Source organism: Triticum urartu, chromosome 7A, assembly GCF_056163025.1.
Source record: "Triticum urartu cultivar PI428250 chromosome 7A, HENAU_Tu73, whole genome shotgun sequence".
Lineage (NCBI taxonomy): Eukaryota > Viridiplantae > Streptophyta > Magnoliopsida > Poales > Poaceae > Triticum > Triticum urartu.
The window spans coordinates 421,410,626-421,422,875 of record NC_141879.1 but is presented as its reverse complement, the minus strand read 5'-3'; the positions used below and the strand labels follow the sequence as shown (position 1 = coordinate 421,422,875).

Sequence of the window (12,250 nt, the reverse complement as noted above, 5' to 3'; positions counted from 1 at the left end):
TACATTACATTGATGAACTGGAGCTAGTTCTGTGTCACCCTATGTTATAACTGTTGCATGAGGAATCGCATCCAACATAATTATCCATCACTGATCCATTACCTACGAGCTTTTCACATATTGATCTTTGCTTAGTTACTTTTCCATTGCCACTGTCACAATCACTACAAAACCAATATTGTTACTTTTGCCACCGTTACCGTTACTTCCTTATTACTTTGCTACTAAATACTTTGCTGCAGATATTAATTCTTGTAGGTGCGGTTGAATTGACAACTCAACTGTTAATACTTGAGAATATTCTTTGGCTCCCCATGTGCCAAATCAATAAATTTGGGTTGAATACTCTACCCTCGAAAACTATTGCGATCCCCTATACTTGTGGGTTATCAAGACTATTTTCTCGCGCCGTTGCTGGGGAGCATAGCTCTATTCTTTGAGTCACTTGGGATGTATATCTATTGATCACTATGAAGAACTTGAAAGATGAAAGAACCAAGATTTTCCCCTCAACTACGAGGGGAGGTAAGGAACTGCCATCTAGATCTGTACTTGATTCACCTTCTATTATGAGTAAACTTGCGACACCTACTCCTGCTATTCATTCTGATATGTCGCATGTTATTGATGATGCCACTTCTGCTATGCATGATGCTTATGATGAAACTACTTCTATGCTTGATAATATTGTGCCATTAGGTGAATTTCTTGATGAACAACTTGCTAGGGTTAGAGAGAATGAAATTATTGAAACTGATAATATTGATAAAAGTGATGATGAAGATTCTCCCCCTAGATATGAATTGCCTGTTGTGCCTGAGGGTTATGTTATGGATGAAGAAACTGCTAGAGATTTTTTAGCTTGCAATGATAGATACGATCTTAAGAAACTTTTAGCTAAGCTAAAAGAAAAGTCTTTGAATGCTAAAATGAAATATGACCCTGGTTTTGCTACTTCCCCTATCTGTATTTCTAATAAGGATTATGATTTCTCTGTCGATACTGAGTTAATTATTTAGGTTGAATCTGATCCTTTTTAAGGCTATGAATCTGAAACTGTTGTGGCACATCTTACTAAATTAAATGATATAGCCACCCTGTTCACTAATGAGGAAAAAATTCATTACTACTATATCCTTAAGTTATTTCCGTTCTCATTAAAGGGTGATGCTAAAACATGGTTTAATTCTCTTGATCCTGGCTATGTGCGTAGTCCCCAGAATATGATTTATTATTTCTCTGATAAATACTTCCCCGCTCATAACAAACAAGCTGCCTTAAGGGAAATATATAATTTTGTGTAAATTGAAGAAGAGAGTCTCCCACAAGATTGGGGGAGGCTTGTCTGATTACTTAATGCTTTGCCTGATCATCCTCTCAATAAAAATGTAATACTTCATATCTTTTATAATGGACTAACCGATGCTTCCAGAGACCACCTGGATAGTTTTGCTGGTTGTGTATTCAAGGAAAGAACTGTTGATCAAGCTGAATTGCTATTGAATAATATGTTGAGTAATGAAAATGATTGGACACTTCCTGAACCAACTCCTAAGCCAAAGCTGAAGAAAAGGGGTATTCTATTTCTCAGCCCTGAAGATATACAAGAGGCAAAGAAATCTATGAAAGAAAAGGGTATTAAAGCTGAAGATGTTAAGAATTTACCACCTATTGAAGAAATACATGGTCTTGATAACCCGACACAGGTAGTAAAGGTAAATTCTCTCTATAGATTTGATGAAGGTGATATTCCTCGTAATAAGTCTGCTAGCCAATGCTTGGATGAGTTTCATAATTTTATTGTTAAGCAAGAAAACTTCAATGCTTATGTTGGTAGACAATTGAAATGTAATGCTTATATGATTGAACACTTGAGTGATTATATGTCTAGAGTTAAAGGTGAGCTTAAACTTATTAGTAAACATGCTTCTATGGTTACCACTCAAGTAGAACAAGTACTTAAAGCTCAGAATGATTTGCTCAATGAATTAAATAATAAGAAAAATGAAAATGTTGTTAGAGTTGTGACTAGAGGGGGTAAAATGACTCAGGAACCTTTGTATCCTGAGGGCCACCCTAAGAGAATTGAGCAAGCTTCTCAGAGAACTAATGTTGATGCACCTAGTTCTTCTAAGAAGAAGAAAAAGAAAAATGATAGGACTTTGCATGCTTCTAGTGAACCCGTCGTTGATACACCTGAGAATCCCAATGATATTTCTATTTCTGATGCTGAGACACAATCTGGTAATGAACATGAACCTAGTGATAATATTAATGATGATGTTCATGATGATGCTCAACCTAGCAATAACAATGATAGAGAGGTTGAACCTGTTGTTGATCTTGATAACCCACAATCAAAGAATCAACGTTATGATAAGAGAGACTTCGTTGCTAGGAAGCACGGAAAAGAAAGAGAACCATGGGTTCAGAAACCCATGCCTTTTCCTCCTAAACCATCCAAGAAAAAGGATGATGAGGATTTTAAGCGCTTTGCTGAAATGATTAGACCTATCTTTCTGTGTATGCGTTTGACTGATATGCTTAAAATGAATCCTTATGCTAAGTACATGAAATATATTGTTACAAATAAAAGAAAGATACCGGAAGCTGAAATTTTCACCATGCTTGCTAATTATACTTTTAAACTTGGAGATCCAGGAGTACCAACTATACCATGCTCCATTGAAAGAAACCGGAGGGGGCTAGGGTTTGTACAGAGTCGGTTTACAGAGAAAGGAATCTTCATATCTAATACGTCTCCATCGGATCTACTTTTCCAAACACTTTTGACCTTGTTTTGGACTCTAACTTGCATGATTTGAATGGGACTAACCTGGACTGACGATGTTTTCAGCAGAATTGCCATGGTGTTATTTTTGTGCAGAAATAAAAGTTTTCAGAAAGACCTGAAACTTCACGGAGAATATTTTTGGAATTTATAAAAAATACTGGTGAAAGAATCAACACCAGGGGGTCACCCCCTGTCCACGAGGGTGGTGTCGTGGTTCTAAGTCTGATAGTAATGTAGGGGGGGTAAGTATGGAGAGGCAAGATCTTAGCTATGGAGAAGTTGTAAGCACACGAGGTTTACGTGTTCAGGCCCTTCTCGGAGGAAGTAATAGCCCTACATCTCGGAGCCCGGAGGCGGTCAACTGGATTATGCGTGTATGGTTTACAGGGGTGCGAACCCTTTACACTGAGGAGGGGGTGGCTTATATAGAGTTCGCCGGACCCCTCCGGCCCGCAGTTATGCAGGGTTTTAAATACATTAAGGTCGGGCGTTACTGGTAATGCCCTTAATAAAGTGCTATGATGATCATAAAAGCTACTTAATAACCAACCGTTAGTGTGCAGAGTGCCTTTAGGTCTCCTGGCCGTCGAGTGGTTTGGTCTTGGTCGAGTGATCGCTTCTTGGTCGAGTGTCTCCGAGTCTGTCGAGTGGAACACTTCCAAGTCGATTGAAAGGTGATTTCTTCTAGAGATGTCCTTGGGTAGGGCAGTTTGGACAGGTCCATGACCCTACCCTAGGTACATAGCTTCATCATTAGCCCCCGAATGGATCGAGGTTTGAGTGGGGAAGGAGTTGAGAATTTCCCCGACTCATTTTTCATGCCATGAGCATATCTGGTTTCGGATCAATGAACCTGAGTGATGACAGCAACTTCCTTTTCAGTCGCCTTGATCCATTCTTAGTTTTTTGTCGAGTGAGTTCCTTTACTTGAAAGGCTCCGAGTGACGGTGCGGAGGAGATCTTCGGTCTGACAAGTTGTTCTGCTGCCCACAGATTTCGCGGGATCCGAATTTTGGGAAGCGCGCGGGACGGGGGAGGCCGCAGTAATCGGATGTGATAGAGCGGAGCCGCCTCGATTCCCGCGCCACCTTTTTCTCCATGTATCGCGCGCGCGATTGTTACGGGATTTGACAGGGCCGCCCGGGCCTACCAGTCAGCCACTCGGAAGCGGCCTCATATAAGGCGTCGGACCGGGGTCTCTCGAACAGTGCGTCCCCATTATCTCTTCTCCTCTTCACGCTCCCTCGCCGCGCTCGCTCTCGCCCTAGCGCCACCGCTCCGTACACGTCTCGCCGGCGATGATGGGGAAGGAGAAGACGGCGGCTCTGGAGCGGGCAAAGAAGGCGACGGCGAGGTCGAAGGGGAAGGCGACCAGTCGGGGCGGATCCTCCTCGCGAACCGACCTGCCGAAGGGCTGGATCCAGGGCGACTGGATCCGCTCAACGATCACCCAAGAAGACCTCGACGACCTAGCCGAAGGAGGGCTGATCCCCTATGAATCAGCGCGGCTTCCGGGGAAGGAATCCGAGCCGCAACCTCGGGAGGGTGAGCGCATTCTCCTTGCCACCCACGTCGACCGTGGATTTTCCTTGCCTCCTCACCCTTTCTTTCGGGGATTTCTGAACTTCTTTGGGGCACAACTCCACCACTTCACTCCCAACACAATCGTTTATCTCGCCACTTTCGTTTCTTTGTGTGAGAATTTCCTGGGTTGTCGGCCTCACTGGGGCCTTTTCAAGCACATTTTCACTTGTCGCTCCCAGACGGTGAAAAAGGCCAATCCGAGTGACGAGAGGACTCAAGTGATTCAGATGTGTGGGGGTCTTGGTGTTCAGATGAGAGGGAAAAGTTCCTTTCCGGCCATGATTCTTCCCGACTCAGTTCGCGGATGGCAGTCGACCTGGTTTTACCGCAAAGACCAGTCGACGCCAGGGCAGTCGACTGGCCTCCCTCCTTTCACCATGGACCGAGTGAGGAAACCCTCCCCTTTGAAGGTGCTCCCAGAGGAGAAGGCGCGGGTGAGGGTGCTGGTAGAGCGAGTGGTCCAGCTTATCCGTGACGGGGTCACCGGTATGGATCTCTTGGAGGTCTTCCTTCAGCGGCGCATCCAGCCTCTTCAAGCCCGAGACCATCTGATGTGGATGTATTCGGGTCTTGAAGACTCCACTCGGATTCACCCGGAGGAGGTCGATGACGACACACTGGAGAAGTGGCTGTCGGGCATGACCGGAAACAAGGACAACCCCAGGGGAGCCAGGAGAGTTCCTCCATTCGACCACTCTCATGTACCAGAGAAGGTCCGATTCTGAGCCTTTGTTTGTATTCCGAATTCACTTGCGCAGCTGCCTATACTAAGTCGACTGACTTTTTTCTCCCTGCTTTCTTTCAGGCCATTATTGAAATGTATTCAATGCCCAACGGGGAGCAAGAGCAGGACCCGGAAGGAGAGGCGAGCGGCGGCGACAGTGGCGAATGGGATTCTAACGGTGGAGGGGACGAAGAAAGCGACGATCCAAGTGACGAAGAATAAGTCGAGTCGCCTCCTCGCAGGGAGAGGCGGTCCAAACTTGACCAAGAACGACCGAGCGCCCGTGAAAAGGCGATTGCTCAAGCTGGTCAGTCTTCAAAGCGTCCTCGGACCTCTTCGCCAACTCCGACTGGAAAAGCGTCAAAGCACCCCAAAGTCGTAGAGCCGAAGCTTCGGAAGGCGTTGCCGAAGATTAAGATTGACATCCCCGTCGCTTCTGTGTGAGTGTCTCCTTTTATCTTCACTCGACGCCCTGTGCTGTTTGTTTTTCTTGTTTTAACCGGACAAACTTTGGAGCTGGCAGCGCTGCTACTTCCGGGACCTCAGCTTACAGGGACAATGATGAGGTGATGGAGGATGCGGTCACTTCTAATCTGGGTATGATTTCTGCCATTCTGTCTTTATTTTGGTTGATTCAACTGCAATGTGTACCATTGGGTGATGCGATTTTGTCGATTGAACTTTGAACAGCTCCTAACATTATTGACCTCCCTGATGATGATGATGAAGAGCCCGAGAGGCCTTTGACGAGGAAAAATAGGCAAGCTCCTGCGAGCGAGGTGCCACAATCGACGCCGAGGGCGGAGCCAGTCGTTCAGGACGCTGGCGATGCCAATCGGGGTTCTGTTACCTTCGTCGTGCCATTGTCGAGTGCCTTGCCTTCCTCGTCGACTGCTCAGGCCCCTGTCGACCCGCCTTCAGTTTTTGCGACCCATCATGTCCCAGAGGACGAAGTGAATGCTGCCAAGGAAGCCATACGCCAGGCGGGCATTATGATGGAGAAGATGAAGACGGTGCGAGACGCCAGCCAGGGCGCCTATGATGCCAGCTCGGCTCTCCAGAGCAACGTTCAGGTTAGTTGGTCACCGCTTGTTCTGTTAGGATATGCTATTTGAAGACTCTTTCCGAAAATCTTTGCATCTGTACACCCACTAGGTGCGTCGATTGAATTTTTGAACTAGTGGGGGCACGCTGAGTGCACCCACTAGGTGTAGTCCCCGAGACTACGGTTGACTGCTGGCAGTCGACTGTAGTCTTTGTATTTTGTCGAGTGTAAACCGAATTGGTAGTTTGTCTCTTCCACTCGATCTGGTCGAGTGGGATCAGAACCGGTGGGGGCACGCCAAGTGCACCCACTGGGTGTAGTCCCCGAGACTATGGTGGACTGCGGGCAATTGACCGTAGTCTTAGTACTTATTGTCTTTGTCGTTTTTCGTTGTAAAATAACTTCTCCTCTTTAATTTCAGAAATCTTGTGATCTTGGAGCTCGCTTTGCTGATTTGGAGAGACAGCAGATCCAACTGAACCTTGACTTGGAGCTGGCCAAGACAGAGCTGCAAAAGGTCAAGGACGGCGCCACTGGTAAGACGAGTTTGTCGACTGGTCCATCTTAGGCTTGAGTACCCTTCCGCTCTTTCTGAATCAAGCATCGTTTCTTTGCAGAAAAACTAAGAGAAGCTCTGATGAAGAAGGATCGGGATTTGGCTGCTGCTCGAAAGGAAGCTGACGACAGAACCATTCTGGCTGAACAGAAACTGGCTTCGGTCGGCCAGTTGGAAGAAGAGAATACCAAGCTGAAATCTGCTCTGAACGAAGCCAACAAGGAGTGCTCGCGCTGGAAGAAGGAGAACCTCAACCTATGCGAGAAGATGGAAGGCATCGCTCGCAGGAGGGACGATCTGGAGAGCTATCTGAGGAGCCTTGCCAAGAAGTTGTTCATCAAGCTTGAAGGTGCACATTTTGTTCCGACTGATTTTTTTGTGTTGACTCAGCGTATGAAAATTGACTTACCCTTAGATCGTGAATGCAGAGTTTTGCCAGAACTTCGAGGAGGAGACTGGGCAAATCGAACCAGGTTTGGATCCAATCAATTCTCCCGTGAAAGATGAAACTGCCATGAATCTGCTCCGACTGGAATCCCGCATCGACGGTGTCGTGGACTACTTGGCTCGACTGAAGATCGCCATGTCACAGATCAACCCGGCACTTTGGCCAGAGGCCACGCTCCAAAATGATCTTGAGTCCCTGATGACTCGACTTAACGAAATCCCTGACCGAGTGCAGGAGTGGAAGAAGTCTTCTGCCCGGTGTGGCACTGATGTGGCTCTGTCTTTGGTTCGCGTCCATTGCTAGGAGGTGCGACAAGATAAGCTGGCAGCAATCAAGGTTGCCAACACCCAGAAGCATGACTTCTGATCTTTTATGGAGACTTTCATCGCTGTAGCCACCCGGATCGCCGACGGCGTTGACTTGGACGAGTTCATCGAGCCTGCCAGCCCTCCTCCTGCGGAGTGAACAAACTTTTATGCCTCACCTTAAATTTGCCTCGGAATGCCGAGTGGTTTTTGTAACCATTAAACTCTTTCGGGCTGAATGCCCGAGCACTTCGATCTGTGGTCCGGAACCTTTAGGATTTATCTGAACTTCGTTTATCGTTGAATATCTTCATGAATCCCCCGTCGAGTGGAAATCGTTCTTCATTCGAGACAACTTTTGTATTTGTGGCACAGCTCCGAAGGAGAAGGTAGCAGTCGACCTGCACCTCGTCGTCCTTGCGGGTCGGCGATGGAGCGCTCGTTGTATTTGTGGCGAAGCTCCCCAAGGAGGAGGTGGTAGTCGACCTTTGTTACTGCAGAGCGGGATGGAGCGCACGTTGTATTTGTGGTGAAGCTCCCGAGGAGAAGGTGACAGTCGACCTGCACCTCGTTACTGCAGAGCAGGATGGAGTGCATGTTGTATATGTGGCAAAGCTCCCAAGGAGAAGGTGGCAGTCGACCTGCACCTTGTTACTGCAGAGCGGGATGGAGCGCACGTTGTATTTGTGGCGAAGCTCCCAAGGAGAAGGTGACAGTCGACCTGCACCTCGTCACTGCAGAGTGGGATGTGTCTTGTACTTAGGCGAGTACTTGGACTGCAGCTAAGCCCCCGAGTAGGAGGGTCGTTCACCACTCGGTAGGATTTTCAGATACTTAGGCGAGTACTGGACTGCAGCTAAGCCCCCGAGTGGGAGGATTGCTCTCCACTCGGTAGGATTTTTCAAACTTAGGCGAGTGCCGGACTGCAGCTAAGTCTCCGAGTGAGAAAACTTAGGTGAGTACTGGACTGCAGCTAAGCCCCCGAGTGGGAGGATTGCTCTCCACTCGGTAGGATTTTTCAAACTTAGGCGAGTGTCGGACTGCAGCTAAGTCTCCGAGTGAGAGAACTTAGGTGAGTACTGGACTGCAGCTAAGCCCCCGACTGGGAGGATTGCTCTCCACTCGGTAGGGTTTTTCAAACTTAGGCGAGTGCTGGACTGCAGCTAAGTCTCCGAGTGAGAAAACTTAGGCGAGTACTGGACTGCAGCTAAGCCCCCGCGCGGGAGGATTTCTCTCCACTCGGTAGGATTTTTTCAAACTTAGGCGAGTGCCGGACTGCAGCTAAGTCTCCGAGTGAGAAAACTTAGGCGAGTACTGGACTGCAGCTAAGCCCCTGAGTGGGAGGATTGCTCTCCACTCGGTAGGATTTTTTCAAACTTAGGCGAGTGCCGGACTACAGCTAAGTCTCCGAGTGAGAAAACTTAGGCGAGTACTTGACTGCAGCTAAGCCCCCAAGCGGGAGGATTGCTCTCCACTCGGTAGGATTTTTTCAAACTTAGGCGAGTGCCGGACTGCAGCTAAGTCTCCGAGTGAGAAAACTTAGGCGAGTACTGGACTGCAGCTAAGCCCCCGAGTGGGAGGATTGCTCTCCACTCGGTAGGATTTTTAAATACTTAGGCGAAATGGGTTCGCAGCTAAGCCCCCGAGTGGGAGGCTGGCTCACCACTCGGTAGGAAATTGTTTTTACAAACTTAGGCGAAGCGGATTCGCAGCTAAGCCACCCACCGGGGGATTTCTTACACAAACAAAAACAATAACAATCACTGGGAAAATTATAATGCTCTTTTCTTTGATAAATAAACCACAGGAGTTTTTTTCTTATTACATCTCATCTGAGTGAGAATTCAAGTATAAAAGGGGCGGAGTAGCTCCGCATTCCAGGCTCGTGGCTCATCAATCTGGCGATCGACATTATAGAGGTGATACGCTCCATTGTGGAGGACTCTAGTGACTATGAAGGGGCCTTCCCAAGTAGGAGCGAGTTTGTGTGGTTTCTGCTGATCCACTCGGAGGACTAAGTCTCCTTCTTGGAAGGCTCGACTCTTCACATTTTTGGCATGGAATCGACGCAAGTCTTGCTGATAGATGGTCGATCGGATCATGGCCATTTCTCTTTCTTCTTCCAGGAGGTTGACTGCGTCCTGCCGGGCTTGTTCTACTTCTTCTTCAGAGTAGAGCTCGACTCGAGGGGCGTTGTGAAGCATGTCACTTGGCAAGACTGCTTCGGCTCCATAGACCAGAAAGAATGGGGTTCTTCCGGTCGATCGGTTCGGGGTCGTCCTCAATCCCCAACGAACTGATGGAAGCTCGTCGACCCATGCACCTGCTGCGTGCTTGAGATCGCGCATCAATCGAGGTTTCATTCCTTTGATAATTAGGCCGTTTGCTCTTTCCGCCTGTCCATTCGACTGAGGGTGGGCGACCGAAGCATAGTCGACTCGTGTGCCCTGAGAGGCGCAAAAGGCCCTGAATTTGTCGGAATCGAAGTTTGACCCATTGTCAGTGATGATGTCGTGCGGAACTTCATATCTGAATATCAACTCTCTGATGAAACTGATAGCAGTGGAAGCATCAAGATTCTTGATAGGCTTAGCTTCAATCCATTTGGTGAACTTGCCGACTGCTACTAGCACATGAGTGAAGCCGCTCCTGCCCGTTTTCAGTGGTCCAACCATGTCCAGCCCCCAAACAGCGCAGGGCCAGACGAGTGGAATGGTTTTCAGAGCTGACGCGGGCTTGTGCGACATATTGGAGTAATACTGACATCCTTCACATTTGTCGACTATCTCTTTTGCCATTTCATTGGCCCTTGGCCAGTAAAATCCTGCTCGGTATGCTTTAGCCACAATGGTCCAAGAGGACGCATGATGACCACAGGTCCCCGAGTGGATATCGTCAAGGATCATCTGACCTTCTTCTGGTGTTATACACTTCTGACTGACTCCAGTCGCGCTTTCCTATACAACTGTCCCTTTATGACTGTAAAGGCCTTGGATCGACGGACGATCTGTCGAGCCTCTTCTTTGTCCTCTGGGAGTTCTTTCCTTAGGATGTACGCGATGTACGGTACTGTCCAGTCGGGAGTGATGACCAAGACTTCCATGATCAGGTCGACCACAGCTGGAACTTCAACTTCAGTCGGATCAGTGGCACTTTTTGGCTGCGGGACCTCTTCAGTGAAGGGATCCTCCTGAACTGATGGTGTGTGGATGTGTTCCAAAAACACATTGTTGGGAATGGCTTCTCTTTTGGAACCTATTTTTGCCAAATCATCAGCTGCTTGATTTTTCAGTCGGGGGATGTGATGAAGCTCTAACCCCTCGAATTTCTTCTCCAGCTTTCTCACTGCATTGCAATAACCAGTCATGGCTGGACTTCTGACGTCCCATTCCTTCATCACCTGATTAACCACCAAATCTGAGTCGCCATAGACCATGAGGCGACGGACGCCGAGTGAAATGGCCATGCGCAACCCATATAATGCTTCATATTCTGCCTCGTTATTGGAGGAATCAAAGTGGATTTGAAGAACATATCTGAGCTTATCTCCTCGGGGGGAGACCAACACCACCCCGGCACCAGAACCATTCAGCATTTTGGAACCATCGAAGAACATAGTTCAATGCTCCGAGTGAACCTGAGTCGGTAGTTGCTGTTCAATCCACTCGGCGACGAAATCTGCTATTGCCTGGGACTTGATAGCTTTCTTTGCCTCGAACTTGATATCTAGAGGAAGGAGTTCAATCGCCCATTTTGCCACTCGACCAGTTGCATCTCTGTTATGCAGGATCTCTGACAATGGAGCGTCGCTGACGACTATAATGGAATGATCAGAGAAGTAGTGAGCAACTTTCTTTGTGGTCATATAAATCCCATATACAAGCTTCTGATAATGAGGATATCTTTGCTTCGACGGGGTCAAAACTTCAGAAATATAATATACTGGGTGCTGAACTTTGAAGGCTTTTCCTTCTTCTTCCCGCTCGACCGTAAGTACCGTACTGACGACTTGTCCCGTGGCTGCAATGTAAAGCAGCAAAGGCTCCGTGCTGATTGGGGCAGCAAGCACTGGCTGGGTGGAGAGCAGAGCTTTGAGCTCTGCAAACGCTGCATCAGCTTCGGGAGTCCACTCGAACTTGTCGGACTTCTTCATCAATCGGTAAAGAGTCAATGCCTTTTCACCAAGACGAGATATGAATCGACTTAAAGCGGCCAAGCAACCAGTAAGCTTCTGGACGTCGTGCACTCGCACAGGACTTTTCATTCGGAGTATAGTACCGACTTTTTCTGGATTGGTGTCGATTCCCCGTTCGGAAACGAGAAAACCAAGTAATTTCCGCCAGGAACTCCGAATGTGCACTTTGATGGATTAAGCTTTATATCATACCTCCTGAGGTTGGCAAAGGTTTCAGCAAGGTCAGCCAGCAGGTCGGAACCCTTCCGTGACTTGACCACAATGTCATCCATGTATGCTTCCACATTCCGACTGATTTGAGTGAGCAAACACTTCTGAATCATCCTCATGAATGTGGCTCCGGCATTCTTGAGGCTGAATAGCATGGTAACATAACAGAAGAACCCGAATGGAGTGATAAAAGCTGTTTTGATCTCGTCAGGTCCATACAGACGGATCTGATGGTACCCGGAATAGGCGTCTAAAAAAGACAGTTGCTCACATCCCGCAGTTGAGTCGACTATCTGATCGATGCGGGGGAGAGGAAAATGATCTTTCGGGCAGGCTCGATTGATATGTTTAAAGTTAATGCACATGCGAAGTGACTTGTCCTTCTTGGG

General features: G+C 47.7%; 1 pseudogene; it reads left to right on the top strand.

The window, feature by feature from the left end:
- Positions 1-470: 470 nt before the first annotated feature.
- LOC147959810 (uncharacterized) lies at positions 471-7,107 on the top strand (annotated as a pseudogene).
- Positions 7,108-12,250: the final 5,143 nt, after the last annotated feature.